Source organism: Myotis myotis, unplaced genomic scaffold (genome assembly GCF_014108235.1).
Source record: "Myotis myotis isolate mMyoMyo1 unplaced genomic scaffold, mMyoMyo1.p scaffold_m19_p_19, whole genome shotgun sequence".
Classification (NCBI taxonomy): Eukaryota; Metazoa; Chordata; class Mammalia; order Chiroptera; family Vespertilionidae; genus Myotis; species Myotis myotis.
This window is the reverse complement of record NW_023416323.1, coordinates 24237928-24251861: the sequence shown is the minus strand read 5'-3', so window position 1 is coordinate 24251861 and position 13934 is coordinate 24237928. Positions and strand designations below refer to the sequence as shown.

The window sequence follows — 13934 nt, the reverse complement described above, 5'->3', positions numbered from 1 at the left end:
CCAATATGAATAAATGAATGGAGTCAGGGAGGAGAGCAAGCTCTGTGGACAGCAGACTGATAAATACAGAAATAATGTTTTATTATAAAACCACTTCGTCATTTTTCTGTAACCATCACAGTAATCAGTGGTTCAGGCAAGTATCATTAATAGATGCTAAATATAGTGGATACAATTTTAATGAACAGAATATTTACATAATCTCAAAGTATCTCCTTTAAATTACTTATTAATCACCAAAGAAAAAATAGTAACTCTACAGGGAAGAAGCCTGGTCGACATCACCTAATGAGGTGATCAGCTTGGCATCTCCACCAAGGGGCAGGCTGGCCTCTTGGGTCTCCTATAATAATCCTGTGGTGCTCCTGCTCAAAATGCATCCCTTGGGGACAGTCATAAGGAAACAACAGGCGAATATAAGTTGGAGAATCTTCTACAAAATAATTGGCTGTTTTCTTCAAGAATCCAAGGTAATGAAAGGCAAAAGGAAGGCTAAAAACTGTTCATATTAAAGGTGCAGAACAATTAGATATGATTCTGGATTTGACTTGGACCAAAAAATTATGAAGGATGATATTAGGACAGTTGATAAAATTTGAATATGAACTGTGATATACATAATAGTATTGTGTCAGTATTAAGTCTCCTGATTTTGATAGAAATACACTGTGTGATTGTATGAGAGAAAATCCGTATCTTAGGAAATTGTATATATATGAATACAATTAAAGTAGGAACAGCTTAAATGTTCACTATACAGAATGAACGAATGGTTAAGGCAATTCTGCTTAGTTGACTTGCTGTAATATTATGAATCCATTCAATGTCATTACAAAATATATGGCAGTGGCAAAAAATTCTTGTTAATATAACCATATACAGCAGAATTGAGGATAGTTGTATAAATTTAGTATGTGAGCTTGGAGTGGAAAGAAATTTGAAAATAACTTGTGATTGAAGTCTTAGCATCTTTTTTACTTTAGTCCGGTGTTCATTCTTTAAAAAAATGTGAAACAAAAAGTCAACAGATCAAATAACACTGTAAATGTTCTGTGATTACAATCACTGGATTCAAGCGAATTCGATTTTTATGGGCATTAAATGAAACGGAAATAATGGTGGTTGTAGTGTTCAACCAATTCAGATTGGGGATGGATTACCAGTTTGTTAAGAAAATATAACTTAAATCCTTGCCTTACCGCATTCTCCCAGAGTCCCACGGAGCCACAGGAAGTCCGTTCCAATTTATTTCCTTTCCTGGGGAGGCAGGTAGATGGAGAAGCACTGTTTGCTATAATTGCGCTCAGTTGGATACATTCATGATTTGTACTATTAGGCAGTGGAGGATGAAACAAAGGTTTTGGCAAGGAATGCTTCAAAAAGCTCGAATTGCAAGAGCAAACAAAACAAAATAAACCTCATCTGCAGACCACTGGTGTTACAGTAATAGACATAAAAGAAGGGAAGAAATTCCATTTTAGAATTTTTATTGACAAAAAAATCTGAGATAGAATAATGGTCCTAAGAAATTATGAAAAAAAAAACCCACAGTGATAATTTCATAATCAGTAGAGTTGATACTGGATAAAAATATTGAGTAAAGATAACTTCAGTTTCATTCTCAGAACTATATTTTCAGATCTAAATAAACTGTAAGTTAAACCAACAGCCTGAGTGTCGGTTTCAAAAGTGTTACAAACCTAACCTGAGCCAGTGCAAGAACAAAGCAATTATCAAAGCTGCAGTTTATTCGCCATCATCAAGAACAAACCAGAGGAGAATCTCACTGAGCAGTTAGATGAAGGGAAAGTCATGGTGCACATGCTGATTAAGGACTGTAGCCTATTCCTCTGGCTAAGGGGGGCCCATCCGCGGGTGTGTTCATTATTAGTTAAATCATATCGCTTCTTGGTCAGGAAAGAGTCCATAATCAGGTCCAATGCCAGTCTTGCTGGCCTATGTTGAGTCGCTCAAAGCTTACAATTCTTTAGGAGTGCTGGCTGGTTAGAATAATTTCAGTGAAACAGTTTTCATTTTCTTTTTTTAAAAATATATTTTATTGATTTTTTTATAGAGAGGAAGGGAGAGAGATAGTTAGAAACATCGATGAGAGAGAAACATCGATCAGCTGCCTCCTGCACATCTCCCTCTGGGGATGTGCCCGCAACCCTGGTACATGCCCTTGACTGGAATCAAACCTGGGACCCTTCAGTCCGCAGGCTGACGCTCTATCCACTGAGCCAAACCGGTTTCGGCCAGTTTTCATTTTCATATCTCCTAGGCAAGTGCTGCTATTAGGAAACATTTTTCCTTTTACACAATTATAATTTAAAGAAAGGCTTCTATGTAGATTGCCAATATTATGTAAAATTACTTCTACAAGATCAAAGTGTTTATTCCCAAATTAAGTTAGAGAAAGTGTATTTCAAAAGCAATCAAATCCATGAGTTATATCAACAATGACTGAAGAAAATAATCTGAAGATAGAGTAGCCCATGCTCTATGTAATTCAGCCATTGCAAATTGATGTCTATATAATATATACATATATTCATTTACAAAATATATTATATGGACATATAAATGTAGTTACCATATTTGTAACGTATAAGAGTAATTAAAAAAACCTAGGTACCTCCTACTCAGTTCAAGAAGTCATGAAGTATTGGCAACTTTGAATTTTACTCTCCCCATTAACTTCCATCCTTTTCAAATCATATGCATATATATGTACATATATATGCAAAGTATATATATATATATATATATATATATATATATTTGCAAAGTATATTACTGTTGGTTTTAAAACCCTAAAATCAGGTTTGATCCTACAATTTATTTTTTTTGGAATGTTATTATACCATTGATAAGGTTTTAGAATTCAGTAAAGTAGGCATTTTTAAATGAACAGAACCAAATATTTAGCATTCTAAGTGGGTGGGTGACCACATTCCCTTCTCCCCCCTCAGGGTATAAAGAAGTCTCAACCCAGAAAAAAGCCCGCCAAAAGTCCTTTAAAAGCCGCTGACTCCCCTCACTGGTCACTGGGTGCTAGAGCCACCCAGGCTCAGCCACCTGGTGTGCGGATGATGGAATAAATTCAGAATCCCTCACAAAAAAAAAAAAAAAAAAAAAAAATGTTTATGAAAGCGAACTTTAATTTGTAGAGGAGGAAAACATTTTTCTCTCCCTGCCTAGGTTCTCTGGCTGGGGCCCTACAAAAGACAGAGCAAACCGAAAAACCAGACTTTTATTAACATGTGCATCTCTCTGGCACAGGGAAGACTCTGTGATAAGTGACGCAATGCAGTGGTTCGAACATGGCTTGGATGGCATCTTAACAAAAGATCAATAACTTTTTAGAAAAGTGACTAAGTAAAAGGATTTTGGGTTTCTTGGGAGCAAATTGTGGGATGGTAAACATATAGGAGATAAGGGCTGATTAGTAATGTTGGTTCTGTAGATTCCTCTGGTGCTATCTCTGGGCTCATTTGGGTCAGGATTTAGAGTTTCTCAGGCGATTAACTTGTGTCCTTCCTGGTAGAGAAAAGAGAGGACACCTTTATAAATTTATGTCCTGCTTTTAGGCAACTAGGTGGAAGGCAGAGAGCTGTCCTTGTATGGGCTTCTTTTCAATTGCCTTCAGCTCAAAAATGATCCTTATGCCAAAGTGACATATTTGCAGGTGGCATATTCTGCAACTCTTCAGTATTAAATATGAATTTAAAAAAGGAGGTGGAGTTGGAAAAAGGAAGGTAGGGCATGGACTCTGAAAACCAGAGTAATAATTCCATGTTATGCAGATTGTTGCGCTTTGAGAAGTGATTACATAGCTAGCAAATATGTTCCCACAAATCTGTAGGTTGCTTTAATTTTCTTAGTGTTAAGAATTGTCTTTCATTAGTAACTCTTTAGAGCTGAACAATATGGGATAGTGAAGACTCCAAGAGGAGGAGGAACCTATGGGGACAGATTAAAATAATTTTACCTTTACAGGACTTTGGAAGTTGAAAAACAGGGCCCTGGGTAGAGAGCCAAAATTATCTTCAGTCCCCTGGATAGAGAAAAATTGCCAATATCTAGAAAGAAGCAATTTGCATTTTAAGGTGTATCCAATGATCTGAGAGATAGCAAGCAACACACCCAGTGAATAATAACTTCATCTGCTGCAAGCTTTTCTTAACATCTCTATTTAGTGCTTGAATGCACCCTTCTATTTTATTCTCCTATCTCCTACTCTCCCAGAGTACTGAGCTCTACACAATATCGCAAGTTATCATTTCTAAGGCGAACGACATCTAATGCTTATCATGGGTGGTAGGTGTGTAGACTAACTCTAAGGAAAGCTATATTTCCACATCCCACTTTTTTGCCATTTCACAGTGAAAATGTAAATTGCAGAGCCCTCTGCGCTCAGATTGTCACTGGGTCCCCTGCAGTTACAGAAATAATGCTCTTATCATCAGAAGGTCAGAGCTTCTCACCTGGAGGACCATGGGGAGCACAGCTCCTGCTTCCCAAATTGGATCCTTTTCTTACGCAGCGGCATCTTCTTTGCCTCAGGGCACTTTCCTGATACTCATTTATTTCAAAGCTTCATTATCCAGAAAAGAGAAATTGTGATTGTCTCTGCTTCTCTGAAACTATAACATTTCACAAGAACTGAGTCTATGTCAAGTTAGCTCATTTTTTTGGCCATTAGGTAACCGATTTATTCGGTATAAGTGGTACAGGACGTTTCTCAGAGATACCCTTCAGAAAGTTGTCATCCGAGCTTCAGAGGGCGTTTCTGTGTACCAGCCCCACTGCCTGCGAGGGGTCATTTTATGTGTCAACTTGGCCAGGTCATGGTACACAGGTACTTAAACATTGGTTTAGATGCTGCCACATAAAGGTATTTTTAAGATCAGATTAACATTTAAATCAGTGGAGTGTGAGGAAAACAGACTATCCTCCATTACCCACTCTGCAATGTAGACCCCAGAGAAGAGGTCCTTCTGCCTTCAGACTGCAGAAGCAACCAACACCTTTTCCTCCACCATCCTTTCCATCAATCCTTCCTCCCTCCACACATGTAGATAAACACGTGTCTATGTATATTTTTAACATATGTGTACATATTTACACACATGCATATCTATAGGGTGTCCCAAAAATGTATATACACACTTTGAATAAAGGCAGCGTTTATTAAAATACATTTCATTTTCAAAACTGAGCTATCAGCTGTTAAAGCGTGTATACATTTGGGGGGGACACACTTTATATAAATCATGGAACACACATCCTACTGGTTCTATTTTTCTTTACAACTCTGACAAATCTACTGCCCCTCTATATAATTGCTTCAGTACATTTTAAGAAGCTTAACCCTTTGCAGTCGTATTAAATTTGGACATGGGTGTCGTACTGGTCGGAATTAATTTCCATTGAAAGAGCAGTGATACATAACATGCAAGATTATGAAGGATAAACAAGATTTATTAATTCTTTTTTGGAACTACGTCACTACTAGTAGAATCACTACAAACGTTATCACTTTCTACGTCAGAGTCAGTATTCAAGGTGCCAAAATAAAACTCTTCATCGTTACTTTCAGATTCGCAGTACACTTCTTTCGGTAACTTTCTTTTTGCCATTTTGGAGTATTATTTTGAAATATCTTAACAAGCGAGAATGCCTAATTACAGTTAAATGTAATTTGTAAAGCTGTATTTGAAATTCTGCGAAGTATCTCCGAAGCTTGTCGATTTCTTCACTCTCAAAAGGCGACTGACTCGCCACGGTGTTTTGCATGGCGAGTGTGGAACGACCGCTTTGTTTATACTGAGTTTCGATATCTCCGATTTGTCGGGGCAATGTTTTGGTTCATGACAAGGTCGCTTAGACACTTAAGAGCTTTCAGAGAAATTATGATCTGATACAGGAATGAATAGAGTTAAGATTCGTACGGTTCCTTGCTGTGGTGTCTGAGAGCAGACATACGACCGGGACGGTAAAAAAGCTTTGGTGGCTGAGAGTAGACAAACGACCGCAAAGGGTTAAATATATTTCCTAAGATGGCTTTAATATTCCCCTCATCTTGACAAATTTTATACAGGATTCTTCTAACCTCCCTTATCTAAAACATTTATGTTAGAAAACTTGTAACTAGACATTCCTTTTCTGCTCCTTTGAGATACACATCTTTTAAAAAGCCTCTCGCCAGCGTTACATCCCATCGCTTGGAATGTTGACATCAAGGAAGATAGCGCCCCTCCCCTCCCCAGTCCCTGTGACAATGTATGAGCCTAATTTTGACATGTGCTTTTGCTCTTGGTTGCAAAGCTACCTTCTGTCACAAAAATCACAAGACTGACTTTTCCTTTGGGTAAATTCAGTTACCAGAAGTAGATGGGCTGTGCTCTCCCTCGCACTCCTGCCCTTTGTCTCGGTGAAGTTGGGCTCAGATTGAGTGTGACTCTCTCCCCTACCACAGCAGCTTAGAATCTAGTCTTCCTTGCCAGGGCCTTCCCAACTCGCTTTGGCAATATGAAGAGGCTACTCTTTCCTAAAATTGATATTGAAGTTGCTAATAATTGGCCAGAATTCTCAAACAATAAGGGTTTTCATGATATGTCTAGGTCTGTTTAGTCATTCAGAAATTGGGTACCTGCCTGAAAATGAACATGAAGTTTCTTATTAAAAGCATACGCTGCACGGAAGAAATAAATAATAAATGCGACTCTGGAAGTTAAAACACACAGTTTTGAGTAAATTGGTGAACCCAGAGAAAGTCTGGCAGCCATATGGAGTGAATGTCAGTTGTCTCTGTTTGTACTGACCTTCCTCGATTCACCTGCTTATTGTAGATCCATTTCTGTGGCACGACTTTCTTCTCCTCACTCCTCTGATCCAAACTTCTCAACTCCCCAGTGTGAGCAAAGATTAAAACCAAAATATCTTAGCCAGGTATCCAAAGTTCAACATAGTCTTAATCTCGATTTGAAACTATAGAATTCTGGAAAATGAGGGCTAAAGTATTTTTCTGATGTTGAAAGACACTGTGTTGTTTGTGAATGCCTAATAGCAGTTCTTTTAAGGTTTTGTTTTTCTCTTGGGATAATCTAATTCTCTAGAGATAAATGTTTTCTCTGTTGAATTTAAGCCTCACAATTAAATAGTTGTGAATTATAGACTAGATCCCTCCTCATATTGGAGATAATGAAACACAAATCACAGTGCACGCTCCTCCTCACTTTCCCCCTCTTAATCCTATTAGTGTGGCCCGTGCACCCCATCTGGACCACAAGGTAGATGGTCTATTTGTCTTGCTTTGAACTGAAAATCAGCCTTCTAAAGAACGTCCTTTCCTATGATGATACATAGTCTTCCTATGCACAACAATGTGCCCGTCATTAAGTCACAACCTCCTAGAATTTGTCCAAATGGGCAGAGGCGTCAAGCTCCCCACCCCCCACTAGACCTGGCCCATCTCATAGAACTGATACTTCTCAAATGATTTACTCAGGAGCTAGATGTAAGGCTCAGGTTAGATCAGCGCATTTCACTTGTTTAACACGTAAGTTACATGTACTCAGTACAAGGCAGCGTCCAACACCAGCCTCAAGTGGGTCAATGTCTTTACACACCAGAAAAGTCCACAGAGTCCATGCCCAGAGTTTTTATTAAATCGCTGGACATGTGATTGAACGCAATCTGCAGGTGCCCTCTCTTCCCAGAGGTCAGGCTGGCCCAAAGTTCCACCCCTCTATCACGTGGTTGGTCTTTTGCGGGACCAGTCCCCACCCTGGAGCCACCTAGGGGCCTACCAGGACCTACCTCATTAGCGTGATGAAGACACTCCTGTCTCTCAGGAAGCTCTAAGGGTTTTGAAGTTCTGTACCTGGAACCAGAGACAAAGAACAGATTTACTCTTTGTTATACCACAAATTGTCGCTCTGAGAAGTTAGGATGCGTGAGAACTACAAAGGAGATTGCTCCAAATCAAGCTTCACCCTCTGGAAGTCTGAACTGAGAGTCAGAACCTCCTAATTTTCAAGAGCATATGAAGAATCCCATGTAGCTGATGGGCGGAGAGAGTGTAAACTGGCACAATTACTTGAGAAACAAATATCTGCCAATAGCCACTAAAATACCTGTACCTGATAAAAGTGTCCACTGGCTGGAGAAATGATGAAACATTCTGAAATGCATTACCCCCCCCCCCCCCACACACACACACAAAACATGACTGGGTTTTCCAGTGCATTGTTTCTGAGCTATTTTAGGGTGGCAGGAAACATAATACTGAAAATTATTTTTCCATAGAAATGCTAGTGAATGCAACTGTTTATTGTCCTGTAAATGTTGACCAGTTTAGCATTTGCTTGTAAATTCATTCCAGCATTCCTGATGGCCTATCTGGAACCAATGGGACATTGTGCTGGCTTGCTATTTAATGTATTATATAAAATCTATGGGATGCATTATTTGTATATTTGTATGGAAGTCATGATTTTTCACTTTAAAAAAGCATTTACCACCACCCAAAACTAATGCTAGACAACTTACAGAAGCACTGTTGGTTATACACGTGGGTAAGAAAGGGTGAGGTGTGGGTCTGCACCCCTGCTCCGTCCTCCTCGGGCACAATTCAGGCTGTCTTGTCCTCCTGCAGGCACGCTGATGGAATTTACTAGCTGGAAGATAAATGAGGGTCTTCTGGGGCTGCTGTATCCTGATTTCTTACCGAAGAAACCCTTTTAGTATGCGCTGCCTGGCGTGTCTGGGTTGTATATTGTAAATAAGCCTCCTGTGAGGATGGGCCGGGGATGGGAGTTATCACTTCATCCCTCTTGAACCCAAAAGGCCTCCTTGGTGTAGAAAACAAGGTGACCTATGGAGCTGCATCTAGAAAGGGGCGCAGTGATGGCTGCTGGTGATACTGTGTCGGAGCATTTTAGAAAGTATTCTCTCATCCGAGGCTCTCGGAGGTGTAACTCTGTGGTCGCAGTCTATTTGACTAACAACCCACAAGTGATAAATGTGCAGGTAGTTTAGAGCTCAATACAGTTAGAGGTTAACCAGGAAATATCGATAATTTAATTTATTGGCCTTTAGACAGCCAGTCTTATACATAATTTAGCAATCTTATTTAGACATTTCTTTCTTGACCAACCGATCTCCTTGTTTCTCAACTGTGCTGTAAGTGAGCTCCCTTCTATTCCTGACGGTTTCCTCACGGAGTTTAATACAACTGTGAGAACTGTGCTTTATATTCTCTTTTCAGGCCTAAGAAAAAAGGTATTCTAATATACTGTCATGGAAATAGAGGTCACATATTTCATTGTATACCCTTAAATATTATTTGAATTTCAGTATTTTAATTTCTAAGTGAAATCATTTTTCAATTGAAAAGGTTAACAAGTCAAGAAATATTTTTGTAGGTATCAACAAATTCAATATTTACCCCAAACAAGTCAGATTATGATTAAGGCCATTGTGAGCTTTTTGTCCTTCTTACTTCTGGTCATGGTGGAAAGGAACATTTATTTTTAAAAGGCTCCCTGTATCCATTTCGTCAGACCAACAGCAATATTCACCTTCACAAAACTCTATGCCCTTGTGGGGGTCAACATCACAATGGGCCTATATTTTATGAAGGGAAAAAACCCTGTAGTTTTTCTTAGATGGGAGAGTTGAAAAAAATGTAGAAGTAAATTACTCTCCAAAATTAATATAAAATGGTATTTTGTAGAAAAAAAGGTTTGCTTTTTCTTTATAATTTCAAATATTTTAAAAACATATCTCCCTGTTACAGTATGGGCTCTGTACTTCTGTTCTATATTTATGGGTTCTGAATTATTTTTAATGCCTGTAATAGTTCCAATTTCCAGTCCTTCATGTAAGAAGCTTAGAAGTCATTACTACATCTTAACAATAAATCAAAAAGTCAATAACTCATCTTAGATCTGTCAGAGATGTGAGGTCACAGGGCAAACTACTACACCAAACCTGCAGACACAGACAGGTAAATTAAGAGACTCAGACCTGACAAGAGCAGGAACCTATGCTGGAACCAGTGCTGGCTTTCCTTTCCCAGCACATCATGCCCAGACACGGAGAAAAGCTTCAGGGAATACTCAGAGGTAAAACTGTTAGCAGAGCGCATCCGAACCAGACGCAGATACGCCAGGGATGTTGGAATTATCAGACCAGGATGTAAAACAACTATAATTAATATGCTAAGGGCACTAAACCACAGATCCAGGAAGTGTAGGGAACTCAAAGAATAAATGTTAAAAAGAAAGCAAAAAACCTACTCCAAGGCACATTATATTCAATTTTCAGAAAATCAAAGACAGAAAATTCTTGATAAAATGCAGAGGATAAAAGCACCTTATCTAGAGAGGACCAGAGGTAAGAATTATGTCCAGCTTCTCCTCAGAAACCATGCAAATAGGAGGAGAGGGGAGTGAAATATTTAGTGTTGAGAGAAAAAACTCACCAGCCTAGTCTTCTGTACCCAGAAGTGAAGGAGAAATACTTTCTCAGACAAGCAAAAATAGAGCATTTTTTTTTTTACCAGTAGACCTGCTTTGCAAGAAATGTTAAAAGAAGTTCTTCAGAGAGAAATAAAAATGATTTATTTACCTCAGAAATTCAGATCTGTACGGAGAAAGGAAGAGCAGTGGAGAAGAAGTAAAGGCAAAGTAAAAATGGTTAGCTTTCTTATTCTGAATTGATCTAACAATAACAGCAACAATGTATTTGATTATACGTGTTTATATATGTTTATGTAATCTTATATAGAAATGAAATATATACAAAGGATGGGGAGAAAGAGTTAGGATTATTTTATCATGAGGTACTCACACTACTTGTGAAGTGGTATAGTATTTGAAAGTGGAATTGGATATTTGTATATTGGAAACTCTAGGGCAACCTCTAAAAAAAAGTATAGCTGAGAAAATGGAATCATATAAAATGCTCAGTTAAAATCACAAGAACAGAAGTCAAAAATAGGAAGAGAGAACAAGACAACAAATAGTAAACAGTAACAAATATGGTAGATGTTATCCAACTATATCAATTATCACTTTAAATGTTAAGGGTCTAAATACATTAATTCAAAGACAGAGATTGTTAGTTAAGGTGGACCAAAAAGACAAGGCTTAACTATATGTATTTTATAATAAAAATACTTTAAATATAGGTTTAAAATGTAAATATAGGTTTAAAATAAGTGGATGGAAAAATGCGTGGATGGAGAAAGATGGAGTACCTATATTAATTTCAGACATAGCAGAGTTCAAAGCAAGGGAAGTTATCAGGTCTGAAAAGTGGCATTATATGATGATAAAGGAGTTAATTCTCCAGGAAGACATAATGATCCTTAATATGTATGTGCCCACAATAGAGCGTCAGACTACATGAGGTAAAACCTGATTGAAGTGCACGGAGAAATAGATTAATCTGCTGTTAGAGGTGGAGACTTCAACACAGTGTATCAGCAATGAACAGATCCAGCAGGCAGAAAATTAGTAAGGACATAGCTGAACTCCACACACCATCGATCAAATGGATATTATGTAGTCTACAGGCTACTTCATCCAACAAGAGCGATTACACATGCTTCTAATGCTCACAGGGAACATTCACCAAGATAGACCACATTATGGGCCATCACACACCTTAACAAATTTGGAAGAAACCATACAATGTGGGCTCTCTGACCATGATGGAATTAAACTAGAAATCAATACTAGAAAGATAGCTGAAAACCCCCAAATACCTGGAGATTTAAAAAGACACTTCTCAACAACACATAGGCCAAAGAAGAAATCACAAGAGAAATTTAAAAATATTTTGAACTAAATGAAAACACAACTCACCAAAATTTGTAGGACACAGGAAAGCAGTGCTTCAGGAAACTTGCAGCTGTGTATTCATGGGCCTGCCCAGCCCTGCACTGCTCCTCTTCCAGTTTCTTTGACCTTTGAGCAGGTGCCTGTTTAGCTCTGACAAGGGCACCAGCTTTCCCTGCAAGACACCTACATCATCAAGGTGGAGGACAGTGCACACTTACACAGGCTCCACGCCATCCTCCAAGGTCCAAGCTATGTTTGTGGGTTCCGCCTTGTCTGTGATCACCCCATTTTACATTTATCATTCCTGTTTAACTGCCTGTCTTGTTGACTTAAAATTCCAACATCAGATACAAAGACAACAGCCTTAAAGAGAATGCAAACCAGCTCCCACATTGGCATATGGTCTAATCCCTGTGATAGATTAGATAACAGAGAACCTACGGGTAACCTCTTGCTTCAGGATGAAAGATTGGATGTTTCCCTCTAATGTCAGGAACAACACAAGGTGTTCACGCTTATAATTTCTATTAAGTGTTGTCCTGGAGTGACTAAATAAAGAAATAAAAGGCATTATGCTGTTAGAAATGAAGTTGTGAAACAGTCTTTAATTACAAATAGCATGACTGTCTATGTAGAAATTAATAATCTACATAAATATATAAAGAACTACTAAAAAAACACAAGCGAGTTTAGTGAATGTATAGGATGTAAACCAAACAGGAAAGAGTACATAAAATATAAATGTAAGACACTTTTTAACTCTAGAAAACAGGAAGCTAATCTATCCTGACACAAGGATCAGTGGTTGCCCGAGGCTGGACCTTGGTGTGGATTTGACTGGAAAGGGCACAAGGGACCCTCTCGAGGTGATGAAATGTTCTATGTCTTGAGATGTTGATGCTTGTGTTAGTGAGTACATTTTTAAAAATTCATGAAAATCTATACTTTAGATGGATGTATTTACTTTGTAAAATATAATTCAAAGCATTTTAGAAAATTTTTAAAAATCACCAACACTTATGTCAATCCAATTTTTAAAATGCTGATAATCCCCACACATTTCACAACCACATTCAAGAATACACATGGCCAGATTCTTTTTAATTTTGCTATTTAACAACTATGCACTTGAACAAGTCATTTGAATAAAGGGGCTCACCTATTCGATTTCCATGCGCCTTGGGATCCCCTCTAGGAACAACGGGATGGATGGGGCTGTCCATTAGAACTTCCCGTGATGATGTAAATGTTCTGTATTTACACCACCCATTGTAACAGTCACCAGCTACATATGGCTATTTAAATTTAAATTTCCCAGTTGCATTAGCCATACGTAGCTGGTGACTGTTACAACGGGATGGATGGGGCTGTCAATTAGAACTTACCGTGATGATGTAAATATTCTGTATTTAAACAACCCATTATAACAGTCACCAGCTACGTATGGCTAATGCAACTGGGAAATTTAAATTTAAATAGCCATATGTAGCATATTTGATGGCCTAAAATAAAGTACTTTTCACCTAAATCTGTTCTATGAGTCTACAGCTATTAGAATAATAATTAAAAAAAATCATCTCTTACCCTGGCCAGGTGGCTCACTTGTTGGTGCCTCGTCCTGTACACCAAAAGGTTGCAGGTTCGATTCCAGTTCGGGGCACATACAGGAGACAACCAACCAATGATTCTATCTCTCTCCTCTCTCTAAAATCAGTAGACATATCTTCAAGTGAGGGTTTTTTGTTTTGTTTTTTAAATCTCTTAAAATAAAAACAGCTAAAGTTTTATTATATGCATCTTGAGTTAAGTCTGTGATACACTGTGAATTACAGCAGACACAATGCAACCAGAGAGACAGCCCGCAAAGGTGTTAACTATAAATACGCCGTTTAATTGGCGTGTGTTTGATTTCTGACTCTGTGTGTGTCATCACACATACGACCTGCTGGCTGGATCATTTTCACCAAGGGTAGCCTGTGAAGGAAGCAAAACTACTTGGATACATTTTAAATAGAGATCAGCGCAAGTAAACAAGAACAATGGTGTTAAATTATTTTCAAAGAAACAAAACACAAATGA

At 38.3% G+C, this 13934-nt stretch overlaps 1 long non-coding RNA gene across 1 annotated transcript; it reads right to left on the bottom strand.

The window, feature by feature from the left end:
• Positions 1–3216: 3216 nt before the first annotated feature.
• Positions 3217–12661, bottom strand: LOC118674832. The gene is made up of 6 exons (XR_004973713.1): positions 11880–12661; positions 8557–8684; positions 7825–7888; positions 4488–4597; positions 3992–4082; positions 3217–3540 (listed from the first exon to the last, which is right to left on the bottom strand). It is a non-coding gene; the product is annotated as an uncharacterized LOC118674832 (long non-coding RNA).
• Positions 12662–13934: the final 1273 nt, after the last annotated feature.